This window comes from Podarcis melisellensis (genome assembly GCF_964234715.1).
Source record: "Podarcis melisellensis genome assembly, chromosome: 8".
Taxonomy (NCBI): Eukaryota; Metazoa; Chordata; class Lepidosauria; order Squamata; family Lacertidae; genus Podarcis; species Podarcis melisellensis.
The window spans coordinates 39783366-39799956 of record NC_138540.1 but is presented as its reverse complement, the minus strand read 5'-3'; positions in this window follow the sequence as shown (position 1 = coordinate 39799956).

Genomic DNA, 16591 nt, shown 5'->3' with positions numbered 1-16591 from the left:
CCCACCTCTTTGTCCCCATATCTCCACCCTGAGATACACCTTGAATTAATTTTCTTCCTTTGCAGTACAACCATTAATTGGATTCTTGTTGTTGCTTAGTCGTTTAGTCGTGTCCGACTCTTCGTGACCCCATGGACCAGAGAACGCCAGGCACCTCTGTCCTCTACTGCCTCCCGCATTGGATTCTACCCAACACACATTGTGGACAGGAAAGAAGTCATAAGTAACTATGGCATTGCACTGAAGTAGAATTGTGCATCTTTCCGCTAGTAACATCTTTCTGCTCAAGATCTTGTATTTCTTTGGAACATAAGAACATAAGCCAAGCTTGCTGGATCAGGCCAATTCCCCTTCTAGTCCAATATCCTGTTCTCACAGTGGTTGACCAGATGCCCACAAGGAGGACATGAGTTCAACAGCACTCTTCCCACCAGGGATGCCCATCAATCAGTATTCAGAGGCATAATAAGAGTGCACATACCTGCTGACTGAAGAGGCACCATTTTATCATTCTGCTAATATATTGTTTCCATCCCAGCCATCACTGCACTTTTTAAACCCAAGTGCCCGTCTTTAACTAGAGTTTGTAGAAATAAAATAAAATAAATATATCACGGAGGGGGCAGAGAATTAAAATGGACTTACATGTCATGTACACATCAACGGAACACCCCCTCTCCAATGGATGTGAATCTGGTGTCTGTGTAGGAGAAGCATTTGTGTGAAGGAAACTAGGTCTTTCTTTCCCAGACCCCGGTAAAACCCTTTAACTGTCGAAAATTATATACAGGAAAGCAATTAAAGTTTTAATAATGTAATTGCTTTTCCTGCAAAAGCCGTCAGGGGGGAAATATGGAGTGAAAACATTTTTCAGGGCCACCGGCCGCGAGTGGAGGGATGAAAGGGCGCTGAGATAGCCCAGGCCGAAAGAAGCTGACATGTTAATTTGCACAGATTGACTGCTATTATTAATAGGAGAAACGGCTTGAAATATTTTTCCGCCATCTTTTGAACTCTGAGCAAACGTAATTTTGGCTTCTCGGCTGCAGATAAATCTCGAAGAGTGGGTTATGTCTCCCTCACCGTTTTCCCTGAAAGAAGTCCAAGATTTTAATGTTCGGACATGAAGGAGGTACCCCGCTGCTTTCCATGCTACGCGGGGGAAATTGTGGCATGGACGATGGAGCGCCCAAGTCGTAAAGCCAGAACGTAAAACTTCACGATTAAGAAAACAACAACCCATGTTCAGTAGCTTCTTTCCATGTTAAAGGAAAGGAAGACAAGTATAAAACCTTTACCTGTCAGCTTTTCAGGAAGAAAATGTTTAGTTTAGAAAAAAGATGCATACAAGGAAACATGATGGGAGTGCAGTGGTCTGTAGTCTTGGGAAAAACCCATTGGTATTTCTGCAGCATTGTCCCTGTCCCCAGTGTCCTAGAACCGCCCAATCAGCATGAAAGGGAAGCTTTTTAGTCACTGTATGCTCAAAAGCTAAGCATTTGGGAACCATACATCATTCCGAAACATTGCCCAGGTGAGAATATGGCCCTCAAGCTGAAAAAGGTTCCCCACGTCTGTCTTATGGTGCTGCTTTTTAATATGGGTGTTGCTCTGCCACACAGACCCCATACTACCAATGATGGGAGCCCAGCACTCTTTAGAACTGCTGTTCCCTTGAGAAATCTGAGCCATCATGTCAGGAAGAGGTAATAATGATACAGGATGAAGGATCTCTCCTAGATGACCCAAGAGGAAGCTCAAGTCAGGCAGAAGCCACGACGTGATAAGTCAACCAGGAACAGGAAGTCTGAAGCCAGAGCAAAAGGTCTGATTGCGACTTCCCTTTGAAAGAGGACAAGTGGTCATCTCAGCAGACAGAATCCCTTATAATGTCCCAGAGTGAGAGCCATGCCCTTTTGCTAAGAGCGAAGCTCCTACACACACAGAAGAGGCAGATGCTTCATGTAAATCAGCCCCAGAACATAAGTGGCCTGGAGGTCAACTGGCCATGTGGCCCGCCGTTCAGATAAGAGAAAAGGGAGGTGGAGGAAACAACCCTGATTTTCCCTTGAGACGCTGCAGGAAATATTTTTCTCTTCTCTTCTCTTCTCTTCTCTTCTTTCTTTTTTGCAAATTCCCTCTTGCAAACTTCGCTGGGTTTCTACACCAGCCTTCGCCAACCCTCTAAATGACTTGGACTCCCATTCCAGCCAGCACCTCTATGCTGATGGGAGATGTAGCTAAGGATGGGGCAGAAATCCAATTCAGATTGCATTAAAAGGCAAAACTGTCCAATTTGTACTTTCTGAAACAATATGCAGACCTGAACAAAGACTTCATTTGAAATTCACATTTTTTTCTGAATTTTGCAATTCTCCTAACCAGCCAAGTCATGTGCACAAAAATGCATATATTGGTGAAGCCAACATACAAAAATGCGTGCTATTGGGGACAATTCCTTTGCAGATGTGGACATTGGCAAAATTGCACAGGGGGAAATGTGCATATTAAATATGTTTTAAACCAGTTTTAATTTTGTATTTTAATTGTTGTAACCCACCATGAGACATTGGGGTAAAGGGCAGGGGGTTGTTGCTGTTATAGACCTTACATGAGGGATCCTTCCCCCTTCCCCAGCTGAAATGGCCTCCCCATGGAAACTGCAAGTTTCCCATTACTGACCCATCCTCCTCGAATGTTGGAATATTCCTTACCATTCCATGACACCCCAGCATAGAAAGGTAGACAGATGTTCTAATCTCGCAGCTGATGTTAAGATCCACTTTTCCATTGTATTTTATAATCTTTCATGGGAGGAGAACAATTTCAGCTGAATGTAAGGGTTCAAGACCTGTCTTGGGTCGACCAAGCAGACTGCCACCTCCGAGCAGGAAGTGTATGCCCGAGTAGATCTGTGGGCTATCTCATGGTCAAAGCACATGGCGTTACATGGCGTTACCAGCTACTCATCACCACCTTTGCGCAAAAGCAGCTGAGAAAATATTTTCCTGGCAATAAAATACAGTGCCTGGAAGTGAAGTTGAGCTTTGGTATTTTAGGCACTTACACCTTGTGCACCCCCTCCCCTCCAAAGCCCATCCCTGACACTCTCCGTTCATCCATTGTGTTTTGTGCAAAAAACAACCACCACAGATGGCATTTACAGAAGAAAACACAAGTCTGCATTAAATTTCACAGTTTCTTAACTGTGAGAAGGGCTGCTTTTAGGCAAAATATTAAAATCTGTCTCTCACATAACCCATTTCAGGCCTTTCTGGATCACTGCCTCCCCTCCCAACCATCTCCATACACACGGTATCTCCAGATCTTGATCGTATGACTAGCGCTGCTGTCCAGTATTGTGTTAAGAAAGTAGATAAGAGAGGTCCCCCCCCCCACACACATAATTACTAGAAACCCAACAGGGCCATCCAATCAAGGTGAGTGTTGGAAGATTCAGGACAAAAGTACCTCTTTCTGAGCCAGTGTGGTGTAGTGGTTAAGAGCAGTGGACTCGTAATCTGGTGAACCGGGTTCACTTCCCCGCTTCTCCACATGCAGCTGCTGGGTGACCTTGGGCTAGTCACAGCTCTGTGAAGTCTCTCAGCCTCACTCACCTCACAGGTTGTTTGTTGTGGGGGAGGAAGGGAAAGGAGAATGTTAGCCACTTTGAGACTCCTTAGGGTAGTGCTAAAGTGGGATATCAAATCCAAACTCCTCTTCTTCTTCTTCCAACAACACACAGTTAAGCTACGGATTTCACTGCCACAGGACATAGTGATGACCACCGACTTGGATGGCTTCCAAAAAAGATTAGACACATCTGTGGAGGATAAGGCTGCTAATGGCTACCAATCACAATGGGCATGTTCTGCCTCTATGTGTGCGTCTGAATACCAGTTGCTGGAAATAACACAGGGGTGGGGAGTACTTTTGTGCTTGGATCTTGCTTGTGAGTGTACCACAGGCATCTAGTTGCCCACTGTGAAAACAGGATGCTGGACTAGATGGTCACTGGACTCATCCAGTAGGGTTCTTCTTGTGTTCTTATCAGTAACAATGGGAGAGGGCTGTTGCCTTCATGCCTAGCCTATGTTGCTCCTGGAGCCAGACTATTGGCCACTGAGAAAACAGTAGCCTAGATGGGACCTTGACCTGATCCAGAAGATTCTTCTGATGTTCTTACCTTTTGCCCTCCCTTGACCTGGACTTTAGATATATGAAGAAGGGGCTCAATGATTTCCCTTCTCCACAGAATTAATGGAGTTTCTCACTAGAAGTTTGGCTGAAGGGTGTGTGGGGCATCCATAACTATATACAAGGTAGGTATACCTGCTTGGTTAACTTCATCACAGGGCAAACTCGTCTAGGGAGCTTTGGTTATTTTTCTTATTTATTTTATTTCATAAAATTTATACACTACTTGATTCTTAAGAAAACAAGCTCAAAGCGGTATGTTGCTTCAGTTTCTTTTTGGTACACACCATGCTGAAAGTTATTTCCAAAAACTAGAGCATTTCATATCCACTTTTTGTACTGTTGGGTTAAAAAAAAAAAAGGAAGACCTTTTGAAAAATAAACTGAGTATTTTTCCAGCTTGGCTCAGCTTAGTTCAGAATGTGTGATTTTTCAATTTAGGGCCAAAATCACTCAGTCAGAAAGTCATCTCTCTCTCTCTCTCTCTCTCTCTCTCTCTCACACACACACACACACACACGTGCGTGCGCACAAACCCCCCGACAGATTTGTGACCAAAGAACAAATTCTATGTCCTTTGCTATGATTGTAGCAAAAACATCATTGGTGGAAAACTGTTGTAATAAATGGGCTTTAAAATGCATTAGAAGACTATCAGAAGAGGTTAGTGGCCCACTGCGTTCTTGTTCTGTTCATTCTGTTCTTGTAATGATCAACCAGTTGCCTCTGGGAAGCAAATATACAGGACCTGATTGCAATAGCACACTAATCCTCCAGATAGATAAATACAGTGCTTTTTTCTGGGGGTACACAGGGGTACACATACCCCTAAACATTTTGTGAATCTTTGTACTTTTGTCCATTTACTGTATTTATTTTTCCCAATTTGAACTATAAAATGGTGATTTTCTTGAGTCAAAATGAGAGCAATGCTAAACTTTTTTTTAAAAAAAGCACTGGATAAATAGATATCAAAAAGTATATATGGCTTGATTGTAAAACAAACAAACAAAAACAAAACCACTTCTCAGAAGTTTACAAAAATATAAAATAAAATATTAAAATTATTGATTTTAAAAATGGGTATTTAAACCCCCCCCCAAAAAAAAGATTAAAATCAGCAGTTGCTAAAAAGAGATAAAACACAAATAACTTTTGTATGTCTGAGTAGGCTTGCCTACACAAAGAAATGTTTTAAACAGGCACCAAATAGAGCACAGCAAAGGCCTGGTGTCGATAGGGCGTTCCAAAGTGTAGGTGCTGCCACACTAAAAAATAAATTGCTGCAGGTTCCTTCTATAGCAAGGATGGGGGACCTCAGGCTCATTACACAGGGTTGCCAGGTGAGGAGCATCGGAGACCTTGAGATTTCAGCACCCAAGCCTGAGACCTACAGGCAGACCTGGATGATGTCATGAGGAGGCTCCTAGTGATGTCACAGGGGCAAGCTTTGGTGACAGAGGTTCAACTGCCACCTAGAGGGGGTCAGTAAAACCTGGAGACTTCAGCTCAGACTTGGAGGCCTGGCAAACCTGTCCTTAAACCTGTTTCACCTGCATTGCCTCCCTGTGGTGTGTGTGTTTTACTTATTTCCAGCTCCTCAGTTTCACTGGATAGAATTTTTAAGACAGTTCTTATGCCATGCATGTGAAAGAGACTGGCCTCTTCAGTGCCCAAAGGGACATTTCTGGTCCACATTGCAAGACAAGGCACTGATTGATTGCCAAACCCCCATATTCATTTGCATCCAAGCATGGAGCTTTGCCACCTCCATTAGCAGAGCAAAGGGTCACTAGAGAAACAAAATGGGTGGCTTACGCTGGACCTGACAATGTTTTATGGTCCAGCTATAAAAAAGGTGCTCCAAACTGACTTTTCAAATGGCATGATGAGTTTTCTGTGTCTGCTGCATCTCGCTGCACAACAGCACTCTCTAGAAGCATCCGGCTAATGGAAAAGAACCAAATAATCTTTGTTGCTCATGGGTGAATAGGAACGGGGATGCCTGGAGATTGTCGTGTAATTCACACACAAGAATGCAAAGAGCAAACATGTTTCAGGTGGCAAAGGGGAGCCTATGGGGAGCTAATTCTCAGAGCCATTTGTGTGTGGGGGTTAGCTCTTGGACAAAGGAGCTGCTGAAAATGGCAGATAAGCAACATTGTTTTCAGACTCTTGTCATGAGCTGGTGTCCTTTCTGAGTACAGTGGTACCTCAGTTTACAAACTTAATCCGTTCCAGAAGTCCGTTCTTAAACTGAAACCGTGCTTAAACCAAGGTGCGCTTTCTCTAATGAGGCCTCCCTCCACCGGTGCCCTTTCACCATTCGGATTCCTTTGTTAGACCGAGATAAAGTTTGCAAACCGGGACACTACTTCCAGTTTTGCGGAGTTCGTAAACTGAATCATTGGTAAACAGGACTGTTCTTAAACCGAGGTACCACTGTAAAAGGAAGGGAAACTGACAGAGGAATGTGTGCCAGTGAAACCTCCCATATTCCAAGCCACATGGGGGGAGGGGAGCCATAACTGGGACTCAAGATCAGTTACCAATACAACAGCCTGGGGCTGCAGGGCAAAGACAATGAATAAATGCCCTTGCAGTGTCAGAGCAAAAGTTCTGGGCACCGCGTTTCAAAATGGATATTTATGAGCTGGCAAACGTGCCCTTATACAAATCTAAGCTATCATCACACTTAGAATACTGGGTGCCACTCTGGACCCTACCCCTCAAAAACAAGATGTGGGGTTGAAAATGGGGCATAAAAGAGTGGCCAGAATGATTGGGGGTCAGGGTAATTCATGCACGGAGAAAGGTTGCAGTGTTTATTTTCAGGTTAGAAAAAGAGTTGACTATAAGAGGGTGGAAGACATAAGAGAAGTTTGTACAAAATGATGCATGGTGTAGAGAAAGTGGGAAAGGATGCATGCCAAAGAGAAGCTTTTTTCTCCTCCCTTTCTCAAAATATTAGAACCCAGCAAGGTCATCCACTGAGGCTGAACATTGGAAGATTCAGGAGAGGACTTTATCACAGTGCATAGTTAAACCATGGAATTGACTCCTGCAGGAGGTAGTGATGGCCACCAACTTGCATGATGTGGAAAAAGTGGACATTGAAAAGTTTTTTCTCTCTCTCTCATAATATTATAACCCATGCACATTTTACCCTAATATATACATTGATTTGACTAATATACACATTTTTTCATATTCATGAAAAGAATATACAAAAATGCATAAGGGGAAATTGCTTTGCAAAAAAAAAAGTGTGTATTAGTCAAATCAGAATACAATGGTGTGTTTACTATGGAAAATTGGCATAAAGAAACAAAGAGAAAAGAATTTAAGATTAGAAAAATGGGAAACTGAGAAGATCTAAATGGACAGATTTGTTTGTCCCAATCAGCTGGGCATTGCTCCTGTTAACTGCTTAACTTTGACTGGTTCGTGCCACTTGCTTGAGCCTATGCAGCAACCAGTGGTTTAAAGCAAATCATTCAGAGTTTTCCCATCTCTTCCCATCTCTTCCTCTCTGGATCAGACTTGAAGAAGTGATTAGGTTTTTATTTGTCTCCTTTGGGAAACAGCTCCTATCTTTATGAGCTATGGGCAGGAAGTGTGAAACATCCTTAGACTTTAAAGGTTTCCTCGTCAGAGGGAGACTCGTGTCTGTCTCCCTCTTCCCAAAGCTTAATGAACTTTGGTCCATAACCCTGCACCGCCCTGATAACCTCTTAAACCAAGAAATAAAGGACCAGTTTCCTTTCTGGGCTGGAAAGAAACAGAAAGAAGAGAGCAGAATGCTTATATCATCGCTCACATCCCAAGACAACTTGGTCAGGACAAAAAAAAATGTTAACTTTTAATCAGATTGAACTTTAAGCTCACCTGAAAATATTTGGGACACTGTTTGGAGCCTTTCCTGAGACAGAACAAGGAAGGAGACATGTTGAATTTTTACCCTATTCAGGCCACAACATTGTCAGTGCATTGGCTTTAAATGGGGTTTAACAACATCTTTGTACTCTGACTGCATTATTGCTATTTTATACTGTTTTAAATTGGCTCATTTCTGGGTTAATCTGGGGGATGGCTGAGAGTAGTGATATCCTATCCTGCCCTGTATTTGAAAATAACTATGTCATTTGCCCCTCTGGGGCAAAACTGCATGACTTATTTACATTGTTCATTACATAAATTACATTGTCGTTGTGTTACCCCGCCCAATTAATTCCAATGCAAAGGAAACAGAGTGAAAATGAAGCAGGGGATGTAATCAATTACGTACTGTTTTTGAACTGAAAGCGGCGGCAGCAGCAGCAGCCTATACCAATGGCATTTGCTGCACTGATTTCCGTTCCAGACATGGGACAAATAAGCCAACGTCAGCAATTTCCAGTCCTGTTTCCGTTGGAATCAAAGCAACCATTAGCTCAGAAGTTCCAAAGTATATGAATACATGAATTGATGTGGAGAGGGAAGAGCACCGTCTTGGATTTGCTCAAGAAGTAGGATTGGAAAATGCCCAGGCCTGAGACCTTGGAACTCTGCTGCTTGTTAGTGAAGACCAGTGTTCTTCAGCCTTGGGACCCCAGATATTGGAGGCTTGCCATCCCTGCTGTAGATACCTCTAGATGAACCCAACAGTCTTACACAGTACACATGACCAGAGCAGAGATGCCACCATTTTTTTATCTCAATGAAATCTCTCTCTCTCTCTCTCTCTCTCTCTCTCTCTCTCTCTCTCTCTCTCTCTCACACACACACACACACACACACACACACACACACACCCCAAAGCAGGAATGTCATGGAAAAATGTGGAAGAGCTTCAGCGAAACCCGACCAAAATGAATGGGCAAGGAAGAAAGTCACTTCCACATAAGGGAAAAATGGCGAAGGAGAGACCCCCCCCCCAATGCCATTGCTGTCTTTTGCATGATGCCGTCGCATTGGAATGTGGTTGCTTCATCTAGAATTCCCACTTTTGACATGGGAACCAGGCCCATTCTCACTGTTGATTGCAGCAGTGTCTTGAGTCCTTTTGAGGAGGAATGTGCCATAGATAGTTCTCAGCGTGGCTCACTCTGACAACAGCATGCCCCCGGCGGCTCTCCCTGTTAGCAGATCTTCTTCTTGAAGAACTCTTTCTCTCACTCTCTCCAACATAATATGAGCTTCAGCTTCCTCAGCGCTAAGCACTGGGTGCACTCGATTCAAATTTATCCTTGTCCTGATACACCCAACATCAAGAGGGTCCTGTATCTGCTTCTTAGCAAAGGAAATCGTCTTCACTCCTGAGATGTTTAAACCTTAAAGTGGTTTACATAAGATATAATATATGCATTAAAATTATCAATAAAAGTCATAAGTTAAAAACATGTTAGCCTACATCCTGCACTATATTACACACACACACACACACAATAAAATAATATTACATATTCAAGCACATGTTAGCTTTACATGTCTGGGCAGACATGCCTAAACAGATTTTTTTTTAAGCAGGTGCCGAAAAGAATTCAGAGTAGGTACTTGCCTAAAGTCAATGGGCAGGGAGTTCCAAAGGGTAGGTGTTTGCCATGCTGAAAAATAAACTCATTGAAAGTGAAGAACAAACTTGTAATACTTGTTATAAGTGTCTATGGCACTTATAACAGTGTCAGTTCCACAGATAGGTGGGCAGTTCCACAGATGGAGCAAAGCGATCCTTCAAGTAATCTGGTCCCAAGCTCTTACAGACTTTATATACTAACCGCAAGTAGCACCCTGAATTTGGCCCAGCAACAAATCAGCAGACACCGGAGAAAGGAAGTGCTTATTCACAGGGCATGTAGTCAAACTATGGAACTCACTCCCACAGGAAGCAGTGATGGCCGCCAGTTTAGATAACTTTAAAAGAGGATTAGTCAAATTCATGGAGGCTGGGGGCTATCAATGGCTACTAGCCATGGTGGCTATGCTCTGCCTTCACAGTTGGAGGCAGAAAGGCTTCTGAATGCCAGTTGCTAGAAACCACAGGAAGGCAGAGCGCTCCTGCTTGCAGGTTTCCCACAGGCAGCTGGGTGGCCACTGTGACAAGAGGATGCTGGGTTAGATGGGGTCTTGGCCTGATCCAGCAGGACTCTTTTCATGTTTTTATGCTGATTTCTGAGCAAGGGTGTAATATGCTGACAGGGTCCCCACTCCTGTCACCAATCATGCTGCAGCATTCTGCACTAACTGCAGTTTCCAGACCAAATACAAGGGAAGCCCTGCACAGAGTGCATTGGAGCAATCCAATATTAAAGTCACCAATGCGTAGACTATCAGAAGCAACAAGCAGCTTGACTAGTTCTCCGGAGCCCCAAATTCCATCGAGGTGGGTTCTCATATTACTTTCTCCCTGACCAACACCCTCTCCGTTCCAGAAGAACCTGCCATCTCTCATGAGCCCCTTTCAGCCAGCCTCCGTACGCAGTGCGCAGAACCAGCCAGCCTCTTGACTCCCACATGCGTCTGAACTCGCCATGAGTTGATTTATGCTCAATATCTCAAAAGCGCACCGTGCCAGTCCCACATTGGAGCTCTGGATTGTGGTGGTCTGTCTGTGTTTGTTTGAAATTGGGCCCGGCGAAGCTGACTCGGAGCAAAGACTCCTTGGAATGCAAGCCGGGGTCTATCCAGACAGCTCTGTCAGCAAGCTCAGGAAACTGGGCTGCATAAAAAGAGATGGCTGGGAAAGAGGCCCAGATTTCCAAGCAACCTGTAGAGCTCTCTCATGAGAACATGCTGCTTTTAAAGAAGAAAAGTGGAGCGATAATCTTAATTGGAAGGTTTTTGTTTTTGTTTTATTTTTAAATCTGTATGTTAATGAAGTCCCTGCCCTGTTCATAATTCAAAGCATAACCATCCAAATTACCTCCATCAAAGATCTCTCATTGGATTAAGACGAAGGAACATGCAGGGAGCCAAATATTTTCCTTCCCAGGCGGAGATAAAGCTCAGAAAACACATTATGCATTAATTTGTAACTCCTTTGAACAACAGCAAACATAAGGAGGGATCGTGGAGTAGCTGGCAAGAACTCGCATCTCTCATTATGCGCTTCTCTGTTGGTGGAATTGTGGGGTATCTCAGAGTTCAAGATTCCCCATGCAAGAGAGGAGACCTCCAAGGCCAGATTTGGGTGGGGACTTAGACATTGGCAAAAGGGGAGGGGAGGGCTGCAGTCCATCTGCAGATTTATACATCTGCATGCATATTTATAAATCACTGCTGTCATTTAAATAGAAATACAATACATCTCTCCATAGTGGGAAAGACTGTGGCCAAGTGAGCTGTGTGCCTGCTGAGTCTGAGGCCTTTGTTCACAGGCAACATCAAGAAACCCTCCCCACCTTGTTCTCCCTCCTTATAGCTCTTTATTTTGAAGACATGATAGACCACCTCCTTCTCTACAGGCCCTCTTGGCTGTTAAGATCAGCAGGTTGGAAGGGCGGGGAGAAGTTCCTCTTGGTAGTTCTACCACCCTCTGAATATCAGGGGGGGGTGCCCTGGTAGAGCTGTGGGATTTCCTCCCCTCAGAGGGGTATTTAGCACATTCATTGAATAGCTTACACCCTATGCTGAAGATGCACCTCTTTATACCCTAGTTTGTATCACTCATACTAAGGGTTGCAACCCTGCTTGCTCCTAGTGGCTCTTCTCACCTAAGCCACCAAAGTCTGGGAGTTGTCACAAGCTCATTCCTCAAGTGTCTTCCTCCATGATCTTCATGCCCTCAGCAGTTGTAGATAAAAATTATCAAGGGGCTGGAGCACCTATCAGTATTTCTGCGTTTGGGGCATTAGACACATTGAAAGTAATGGATGTGACCAACTTAGGTCCATTCAGGTCAATAGGTCTATTCTGGGCTGGACTAAGTTGGTTACATTCCATAGCAATGACAACCAGTGGCTAGCCTAGGTGCATAGGGACACCCCTATATCTCAGAACCCATAGGAGCCATGGAGAATTATCCAGCCTGTAGTACTGAGGGATGTGCTCCCTGAACCACTGTACACAGCCCTGTGTATTCCCAGTTTCATTCCTGACAGTTCCTCCCACCCATGGCTGTTTGTGCAGCTGCAACCATGCAACTCCATACCTGCAATGGCGCCTCCAGTGTATCCCAGGTGCCATGCATAATGGGGGCAGAGAAGGGGGGCAATTGGGATCCCTGTGGCAACTTCTGCAGACTTTAGAAGGTTGCTGTTCTGCAGAGGTGCAAAATCCACCATGCATTCATGAGCAGGAAGCCAATCCCAGGGGGGTTAGTGAGGCAGCAAGATGGGCTTCAACTCAAGAGGGATACAACTGGGTCACTGGGATTGGGATGCTGGTCGGGAAGTATTGGATGATGAGCATTCAAATTCGGCTTGGTGTGCTTTATTTGATTCAGGGAGAAGAACTGATTTTGCTGCCCTCTGATGGAAAGCAATGGCAGTGGAGTTCTAAACCAAGCTCAGTGGTTTGAACCAGGAACAGGTTAAGCCTTTGCTTGAATGCCCTGCTGTTGCTGTCTTGCATTTTTGGTGGTTCGGCAAAAGTTTTTAAAGAAAGAGCAGAGATTTGGATGAAAGTGGTTCTAGGTTGGTTGTTCTCCTATTCCCTTTGCAGCAGATAAATACTCTGTGCTGAGTGCAACAAAGATGATGCAGTTTACCAGGGATGGGGAACCTATGGGGCTCCAGACCTTCTTGAACTACCACTCCCATAATCCTTGGCCATTGTTTATGCGGGATGGGGCTGATGGGGTTTAGAGTCCAGTCATATCTAGAGGTCTGCCACTCAAAGCAAGTAAATGAACAAAGATATATCTTTGGTCTATTAAATGTGTGTACCTGTTTCCTTCAATTGATATATGGGTGTGGGGGTTTCAAGCACAATTTTGCACATACATTTTTATCAGATATGAGGATTTGGTCAGGCTGTTGCAGGAAGAGAAGAGATCTATGACTAATAAGAAAGTTGTCAAAGGATGGAGGTAGATCTGGATAACTACAAGGGATTAAGTCCACAGGTGATCTTTACCAACTGTGCTACAGTTCCTAGTAAGAATCGGCCAGTAAGGATGGATGAGAAATTCTACTTTATGTCCATTTAACGGTTAGCCTAGCTAATTCACACTTTGCAAAACAATAAGCAAACTGAAACACAGCCATCTTTAAAATTCTGCAGGTCTCGAAATTTTACAATGCAGTTTTCCAACCAAGTACTGTGTGAAGAAATGCACATACTTGGACAAACTGTGCACTGAAAGCATGAATATTCGTGACAATAGCTTACAAAAATGCATTATGTTTGCATGAAATCACTTTGGACAAAATGTGTATATTAGGCAAAACTGCAGACCAAAATGTGATTGTTAGGAGAAATTTTCATCTAAAAGGCTGGTGAATTTCTATGATGACTTTAATCATAATCATCATCATCATCACCATCAACTCTGTGATCTAATGTGGAGAACTGAAGCTTGAGAAAAACAAGAAAGTGAGAGAAACCATAACTGACAGATGTACCCATCCCAAGTAATTGCTGGCTGCTGTTGTTTTTTATTTTCCAATTTGGGGGACCTGAAGTCTGCTCTTCAGATCTATATAAGATTAGCACAAAGGTTTGAAGGGGATTTTTGAAGCATGTTCAGTTGAATGCACTTAGAATTTGCTCCCTGCGATCAGAGGCTATGATAAGTCAGGTTTCCTGCTTGTAAGGAAATTTCTAAATGTGTTCAATCAAATGTGATTTTTCTTGGGAGAGGGGAACCTTTATTTGTTTTTAATTTCAGTTCACAAAACATGTTCATAAAGGGAATACAGAGCTTAATGGTTGTTCAGGAAAGAAAGAAAGAAAGAAAGAAAGAAAGAAAGAAAGAAAGAAAGAAAGAAAGAAAGAAAGAAAGAAAGAAAGAAAGAAAGAAAGAAAGAAAGAAAGAAAGACCAGTTGGTGGTTGTCATTTTAAATGTTCCAATGTAGGTAGTCAAATGAAGGTGTTACTCCACAAGGTTCCATATATTAATGGAGAGTAAAAACCATGTTCAATTGCTTTAATTAAGTCAATAAAAGGATTTCATGTTGTACAGAAGGTGTGAGTCCTTTTTTCCACATTGATGTTTCATCTGCAAGATACTTAACGTGTTTGTAAGCACGATGCCTCATACTTGCAAAATCCAAGCTTCAGATTTGCATTTAGAGTTTCCCAGTTCTTTGCTATCACCAACCTAGCTCCAGTTAACAAATAAAGGTCGAGATATTTATTGATGGCATTCCTAATCTGAGGAGTACAATAAGATAATAGGGCTAGTTTTGAGTCTGGTTGTAGCAAATGTCCCACCATCTGATTAATTATTTGAAATGTTTTCAAATTATTTGAAATTATTTTTGCACTAAGTGGATGATGACCTAAAGAGCAGCTGGTGTACTCAGAGATGTTGGGGATGGGATTTGTGTATGTATAGAATAATAGAACTGTAAAGTTGGAGGGAACCACGAGGGTCATTTAGTCCAACCCCCTGCAATGAATACAGAAATCTTTTGCCCAACATGGGACTCAAACCCATGACCCAGTCTCATGATCTGCCTACTGGACTTTATATTTATAGATTTGTCACCTGCTGTTTACACATGCGGACAAAAACTGAAAACATTTCCTCACCCCTGCACAACTTCACACAACGCATAATTAAGATACGGGATTCATTCCTGCAAGAGGTAGTGATGGACACCAACTTGGAAGGCTTCAAAGGAGGATTGTACAAACTCATGGATGAAAAGGTTATCAACAGCTATTAGCCACAATGGTTGTGTTCTACCTCCACACTCAGAAGCCCCTAAATATCATGTACTGAGCATCCTAGGCAGGTGGACTTCTTAGTGCTCAGTTCCCACTTGCAGGTTTCCCAGAGGCATCTGGTTGGCCACTGTAAGAACAGGATGCTGGACTAGATGGGCCATTGGCCTAATCCAGCAGGACTCTTCTGATGTTTTTGTTTGAACCATTTTTGCTAGATTAAGATGCTGCTCAGACGCCTCAAAAATGAGAGGTTTTCTTCCATGTGCTCTGACAAACATCAAAACAACCACCTTTCCCTTTTTGCTGTGCTCAAACTGGGCTCATCTAGGCTGCTGAAGAGAAGGACACGTCAAGAAATAGGTGGCCAAAGTTGAAAGTGAGAGCAACGGGGCTCTTTGGTTTGACCTTTACTGGGGCCAGGGGATGGAATAGATCCTTAGATTGTATCCACCCAACACCTGCTGAGAAAAAACCCAACCCTATTACAAGAGTTGGATTTACACTGGCTCAGTATAACACCCAATAAAGGAGGCCGAGCTGGTGCAGAGGATTAAAGAATTCTGGTCAACGGAGTTGTTTTATTTCTTTGGAGACGGCAAGAAAGCTGCAAAGCTTTGCCCAGTTATTTACTCTTCATTACCCGAGATGCTGAAGGGGTTTTATGCAAGCGGCTCATGTCGGGTCACGACGAGGCTTTATAAGGTGCAAAGATTGAGGTGGAGCCAGGCATGTTCTGCACGAGAACAGACACACTCGGGCTCAAATGGAAAGTCAGCACTCATAAAAACTATGGGGTTTTCTTGGCATGGGGCCCTACACTCTGGGGGCTAATGAAAAAGGTTTTGCACCAGCCCTGTAAAGTGCCAAGGAAATTCTGAAGTACAGCCTGGGTATTCAGACATTGTACTATTCAGCTGGTGTCTCTGCATGCTGCTTTCTAAAGCCTTCCTAAAGTATGAAATAATACATATCCACATTTATCTGGTAGCATTGCACAATTCAAATGGCATTTCTTGGACTTCTTGAGAAACTCTTCTTCTTCTTCTTCTTCTTCTTCTTCTTCTTCTTCTTCTTCTTCTTCTTCTTCTTCGGAGTATTGTAGAGTTGGAAGAGACCCTAAGGATTCCCTAGCCTTGTCCAATCCTCTGCAATGCAGGAATCTCAGCTAAAGCATCCATGACAGATGGCCATCCAACCTCTGCTTTAAAACCTCCAAGGAAGGAGAGACCAGAACCTCCCGAGGGAGTTTGTTCCACTGTCAAACAGTTCTTACTGTCAGAAAGTTTTTTTCCTGGTTTTTAGCTGGAATCTCCTTTCTTGTAACTTGAAGCCACTGTATCGAGTCCTACCCTCCAGAGCATAAGAAAACAAGCTTGTTCCTTTTTTCCATGTGATAGCCCTTGAGATATTTGAAGATGGCTATCCTATCTCCTTTCACCCTCCCATTTTCCAGGATAAACATACCCAGCTCCTTCAACCCATTCCCCATAAGGCTCGTTTTCCGGACCCTTGATCATCTTGGTTGCCTTCCTCTGCTTGTTCTTAAATTGTGTTGTCCAGAATTGGACACAGTTACAACAA